General features: G+C 54.3%; 1 protein-coding gene across 3 annotated transcripts in view; it reads left to right on the top strand.

Annotated features, from left to right (window-relative positions):
* SEMA5B (semaphorin 5B) overlaps positions 661-6,000 on the top strand; it is a 201,947-nt gene continuing 196,607 nt past the window's right edge. For all 3 annotated transcript variants that reach the window (XM_018045697.1, XM_018045703.1, XM_018045693.1), the window contains exon 1: positions 661-945. The gene's annotated coding sequence lies outside the window, so the exon portion shown is untranslated. The remainder of the gene's footprint in view (positions 946-6,000) is intronic.

Below are 6,000 nucleotides of genomic sequence, written 5' to 3'. Positions count from 1 at the left end.
TCGTGCAGCTTCTAAAGATAACCCTTCTAAGCCAATTCTAGTTTTCCAGTCCAGCCCAGCAGCCTCGCCTCATGCCCTTCGACTGCATTTTTAATATCAGATTTCCCCTATTGTGTACGAGATCCTTTCCCCCTTCTAGACCACAGGCAGAAAGATCGTCTCCAGCCGATAGGGCTGCGGAATTGGGGAGCCGAGGAGAAGGGAGAATTTCTTGAGGTTCCAGCTGTTGGGTGGGCAGAGTTCCGGTGCGCAGACTCCCCGGCATTAAGCCGGGTTCGAGACGGGGCTCACCGAGGACGGTAAGGCAGGATGTGGCAAAAGGGATCAAGCGCTCCAAGAACCTGTGTCTCGCCGCTCGAACGCCGACCACGGAGCGGGACTTCTATCTACTATCCTCCGGGTAAGCACACTTGGCAGACTCAGGGCGGGAGCCGGGCCGATCCCGGGGACGCAGAGGTGCAGGGCGCCCCCTCGCGCTCCTCGCGCGCCGCGGGGCTGGCGGGTGGCGCGCCCGCCGCGGGCAGGTCCTCTCCAGCCCCCTCCTCCTTTTCGCTAGCGCTCCCCTCCCTCTCTGCCCTCGCTCCCAACTCCTCCCCCATCGCATCTCCCTCCCTCCCACCTTCGGCCCCCTCGGTCTCCTCCTCTCTGCTCTCAGCCGCGCGCCGGGTCGGGAGCTAGTTGGAGCGCGGGGGCTGCCGCCCGAGCCCAGCTCGGCGGAGCCGGGCGGGTCGGCGGCGCGTCGGACCGCTGCTGGCGGACCCGAGCGTGCCGGCGCGGACCCGGGTCGCGGCTGCACTGGAGCGCCGAGTGAGGGTCGAGGGCGATTCCTGCGCGGCGGCCTCATTCCCAGACGGGCCGCGAGTCCTCCCGGTTCCTCTCTGCCGCTCCCCGCCGCCGGGAACCGGGAGCCGCTTGGAACCCGGCACCTGCGCCAGCAACCCGGAGGTGAGTCCCTGGAGTCCCGAACGCTTCGCCTACGTGGGCTGGGGCTGCAAGTTGCAAACTTCAGCAACTCGGGTGGGTAGAAGGGTAGGGGCCCAGCGGCGCTGGCAAGTTGGAACCAGGTTGCGGAGACTGCGGGCCGAGGGGAGGGAGCCCCCGGGCTTCCTCGCAGCCCGCTGCCACCTCGGCGGGGGCGCCCACCGTGCTGCCGCGCTCACGCGGTCCGCCGGCTCCGGCTCCGGGGCACTGGCCCGGCCGCGATCTGTGCGTCTAGACTGCCCACCGGGATGGGGACCCGGGGCTGGGCCTGAAGGAGGGGACGGACGAACGAAAGGCTGGGAGAGAACGGGGCCGAGGCGGCGAGATGGAGGCTCCGAGAGGGCGGACGAGTAAACCCGGCGGCGGCACAGTGCGAGCAGCTAGGCGCGTGGGAGCGTGGCCTGCCCGGAGTGTGAAATCTCGCGCTCGGGGACGTCCCCGCTCTGCCGCCGCCTGCGGGGGTCCCCGCTGGATTCTTCCCAGACTCTCTGCCCTGGCAGGGCCCTGCGGAGCCCTAACTCGGCCCCGCCAGGCCCCAGACGCAGCCGTCCCGGAGCCCCCCGCCTAGGCTTTCAGAAAGGGGTGCGGCGGCGGGAACGCGGGACGCGAACGGCGATTTCCTGATTTATTTTTCTCATGGTAATTTGTCTTTGTGGTTGGGCTCCCTATTCACTTTCCGCTCACGTCGTGGCGGAGATCCAGCGAGGAGGGAGGGAGTGGGGGGCGCTCGGGCACAGGGAAAGATGCAGACAGGAGAGGGGATGGGGACCCGAGCCGGGCGGGAGCCGAGAGGGCAGTGGGCGTAGGACGGGCAGAGGATGACGGCGAAGCCGAGGACACCAGGACTCGCGGAGCCGCGGGCGGGCGGCTGAGGGAGGACAGAGCCGGCTGCTTCGCCTGCCTCAAACTTTAAACAACCAGGAGGAGCCACCTGAAGCGCCCTCGTTGCCTCCTACCCCTCTGTCGGTGCCCAGTGCTCGGGTTATTCCGTCTGCCCCGCCGCGCCGTGCCCGGCTGCAGTGGGCCCCGAGTTTGGATGGGGAGAGGTGATGACCCGACTCTGCCCCCCACAACTGCGACCCCCTCCAGGCTTTCCGTGGTGGGGATATGAGATCGGCCGGAGCGGGGAAGAGCTGCCAACCCTCGGGATGCGCTCTTCCCTGGTACCGTGACTGAGCCCACGGAACTGGGATTGGGAGGGTGGAAGCTTGCCTATGTCTAGACCCCACCACGATCCTACCTTCTCTGGCCAATCCAATCTCCTTGCACCTTTCTCAGACATCCCCACTTCCCCTCCCATCCCCACCACTTTGGCAGCGGCTTCTCTCTCTTGGCCCTTCTGGCCCGCCTCTTTGTCCTCTCCACCTGCACTTTCCCTCATCTTCAAGCCTGTTCTCTTCCATTTTTTCTTTTACCGCAGCCTGTCTCCCACCCTCACCCCGTCCCGCCGCCCCAGTTCCTCTTGACATTCAAAAGTGGCCTCTCGCCTTCTCTGAACCAGGATTGATGACCTTGAAGAAGGAGAAGAGGCGAACTTGAGCCTGAGAACTGGACCTCACAGCTAGGAAAACACGGAGAGGCAGATTAAGAAGTAGCTTGCAAAAACTCACTGGTACCCTGCCCCAAATCTAGATTTCCAACCTGAGGAGGAAGGGGGATAAAATGTTAGAGAGAGAGAGGAAGTCTGCCGTTCCATCACCCATAGTGCTAGAGGACTACAGATCTAGAAATTACAATTATAAGTGATCTCATCTCTCTGTGTACGTGTTATCCTAGCTCCCCCTACTTTGGGAATTGACTGGAACATCCCACAGCCTAGTCCTACCTGTCACCTGCTGGGCCCCCAACTCACCCTCACTCTCGGGGCCCTCTAGGATTCTACTGTGAGATGATGAGTTCCTTGAGGTCTAATTCACTACTTTCACTGAGGATTGAGGTGGTAGGATGGACACAGAAGGCAAAGGACAAGATCCCTGATTAGAAGTGCTTAGTTCCTTGTTAAATAGCCTTAAAGGACCCAGGGCTGAGCTCCAATGTCCCACCACCCACACCCCCAGCAGCTAGATGTTCCCCCATGGTCCTCAAGTGTTGACTTTGTTATTGTGTAGATACAAGGTAAATGAGACCGACAGGGACAGTGAAGTCACAAGGTCACTATTTATCAAGCACCTGTTATGTGCCAGATACTAGACGCTGTGGATATAGCAGTAGATAATGTCTCTGATCTCTGGAATGGAGGTGAATCAGCATGACTAGGAGAAACTAATTACTAGCATTGCCTGATTGCTGTGATAGAATTTACTGTGGGTGTTTTCCTGTGGGTTTAAGTAACCTGAGAGTGAATATAGAGTTGTCCAAAGGACTTGGGGTCTGGGGTTTGGGGGGTTGCTGAGAGGGCTGGGATTCCACCAGCTTAGCTCTTCTCTCAGCACCAGGTCCCCTCTCCATGCTTCAGATTCCTCACTCAACAAGTGGGAATGAACACCTCTGTCAACACCTACCTTATACCTGTGGTGTGTACAGAGGCAAAGCCAGGTACCTGACGATCTGAGGATGAGAACTACTGATAGGGCATACTGGTTATTTATACATCAGTGTTTGAACCCCAGTCTTGGGATCATCCTTTGCCTTAACCAGTCACCTTGATCACTAGCCCATCTTCATCATCCAGTGACTATGTGTGTTTGTGTTGTGTTGGAAATAGTTGCCGCTTATTAATGAGCTTTCTTCACATTCAGATCTTTGCATTTGAGTTTTAGACATCACTAAGTTGGTCTTAAATTTATGACAAAGTTTAATGTGTCTTAAATGTATGATTAGAGGCCAAAGCAAGTGTTTTGACTAATGGAGTTTCATTGGATTGACTGAACTGAGCCCTTTTTTTTAGAGGTTGTGTAAGCAACACCTGGATTTCACTGGCATACTGCTACACTTTTTATGAACCTCCCTCTCTCTGACTTTTGGTTTGATGACATCTGCTTTAGCTGAGGAGATGGCTCTTTGTTGGGAAATCTGGAAAGGGATCTTTGTGTGTGCCATTCTCTGCCTTAGATGGAGGAATCTCCTCCAGGGCTTTTTTTTCTGGAAAAAAAAAAAAATTCCCCTATAACGGGTTTGAATGCTAGCAAGTACCAGCTGGGAGCAGAGTTCTGAAAGGGAATGGGGTGCCAAACATTCTGTGGCTCTGCCATGTCCGTTTTCTTCCCTTTGCTCTAGTGCTTTTCTTTAGTGAGCATGAGAGAAGAACACCAAACCTTGCAGAATGTACTCTTGAATCCTGACATTAGTCGGGACTACAGCTATGACTACACTTGGTACCTCCAGAGTGGGAAAAGAAAAAAAAAAAAAAAAAGGCTTCCTTTTCAATTTGCAACTGGACACAGTAGGTAAAGCATGACAAGTGACCTGGGAGGGATGGTGACCAGGGACGGGAGAGTTTGACCTTGAGCACACTTCCCAACAGTTGGGCTTTGCATCCTCCTCCATTCTGACGTGGAACAGGAGAACAAGGATTCTTTTGGGCTTTCCCTGAGCTTTAAAGGCAATGCTGTGTGCCAAGTCCCACCATGACACTGCCCTCATTGATCTGTTTAATAAGGATGACTTGATCAGACTTGCACCTGGAACTCTTTTGAATTTGAAGCCTTGTCGATATTATCAGAATATCTTTGCATGTGAACCAAGAACGTCTCTGGCCTCTTCTGTAATAGGAAGGACTGTGAAAAGAGGGCGGCTGGTGACCATCTGTTCCGCCATCCCCTGAGGATCAAATTAGAGGAGATAGGTTTAAATTCCCAAAGGTGAATGCTTAGAAATGAGGGAGGGTTGGAAGTGAGGGAGCCTTCCCCATCTTGAAGGGAGATTAGTCACTTCTTGATTTTCCAGTAGTGGTTCATTTCCTTTTTTCTTCTTCTTTTTTTTTTTTTTGTGGGCTATTTGTGGGGAATGTTTAGTCTCAGGCTAGTTTTTAGTTACATCCAGGTAATCCGCCTGACTGCCTGGATCTTCAGAAAGTGCACTGTCCTTTTTAGCCAGACATCATGTGGAAGGCAAATCTATATAGTAGATATATGTGTATATGTAATATACTCATACATTCACATAGAAACACAGATGCAATGCATTGCAAAGCTATGTTAACAATTTGATCATCCAGTATTAGTTACCCTTGGCTCTGTTTCTTTGCCAGAATTGACATGAGGCTGCCCCTAGGGAGGCAACTTCAGGGAAATGGTTAGTGGGGTAGCAATTTAGATCCATCCCCACTGGTCCACCTGAGCCAAAACACCCTCCATACTGCCCTAGTCATTGTCCTGAAGCCCCCTACCCAGGAGCTCTAAAAGAGTAAAGGAGTACAAAAGAGCTACAGTTGGCTCTTAATTATTCAGGGATGGGTGGATTCAGTGTGCAAAGCACCCGACCCAGGACTCTTCTTTCTCTTCTTTTGGTGCCTTGAGTAACTCCATACCTGCACTGAGAAGCTGGGGAGATCTTATCATTTAATACAAACTTTTGTTTCTAGCAGCCTCTTCCCTCTGCTCCTCTTCCCTCAAGGCGCCTGGGGGAAACTAGGAGCCCCACCCCCCAAGAGGCTCATCCACCCAAAGCAGACTGCATTTAAGGTTCACACATTGCTCTGTTGGCCAGGGTGTGTTTCTGCCCAAAAGCAGAAGAGAAGAGGAAAATGCCACTAGCTCCAACTTCTGCAGAGTCAAATACCTGTAGATTTCCCAGGATCTAGTTTTCTTCTCTCTTCCTTTTGCAGAGCCACTTGAGTTTATGGAGTCAGCTAGAAACCTGGGCCCCGTCAAGAGTCTGAACAAAGGGCAGTATCCTTGTGGTAAAAGCTCCCAAGCAGGCCAGCTCAAAGGAACACTTCTGTGAATGTCCCCCAAGGCCAAGGGTCATTTTCCTGCAGAGATCAAGTGCCTTGGGGCCATCTGCTCCCTTCTAGCATCTCTCTAGCTTCCAGAGTGAGTCTTCACATGCTGGCCTCAGTCTGGAGAGCAAGGCTCAAGT

This window comes from Capra hircus, chromosome 1 (genome assembly GCF_001704415.2).
Source record: "Capra hircus breed San Clemente chromosome 1, ASM170441v1, whole genome shotgun sequence".
NCBI classification, from domain to species: domain Eukaryota; kingdom Metazoa; phylum Chordata; class Mammalia; order Artiodactyla; family Bovidae; genus Capra; species Capra hircus.
This window is presented reverse-complemented; position numbering and strand designations above follow the sequence as displayed.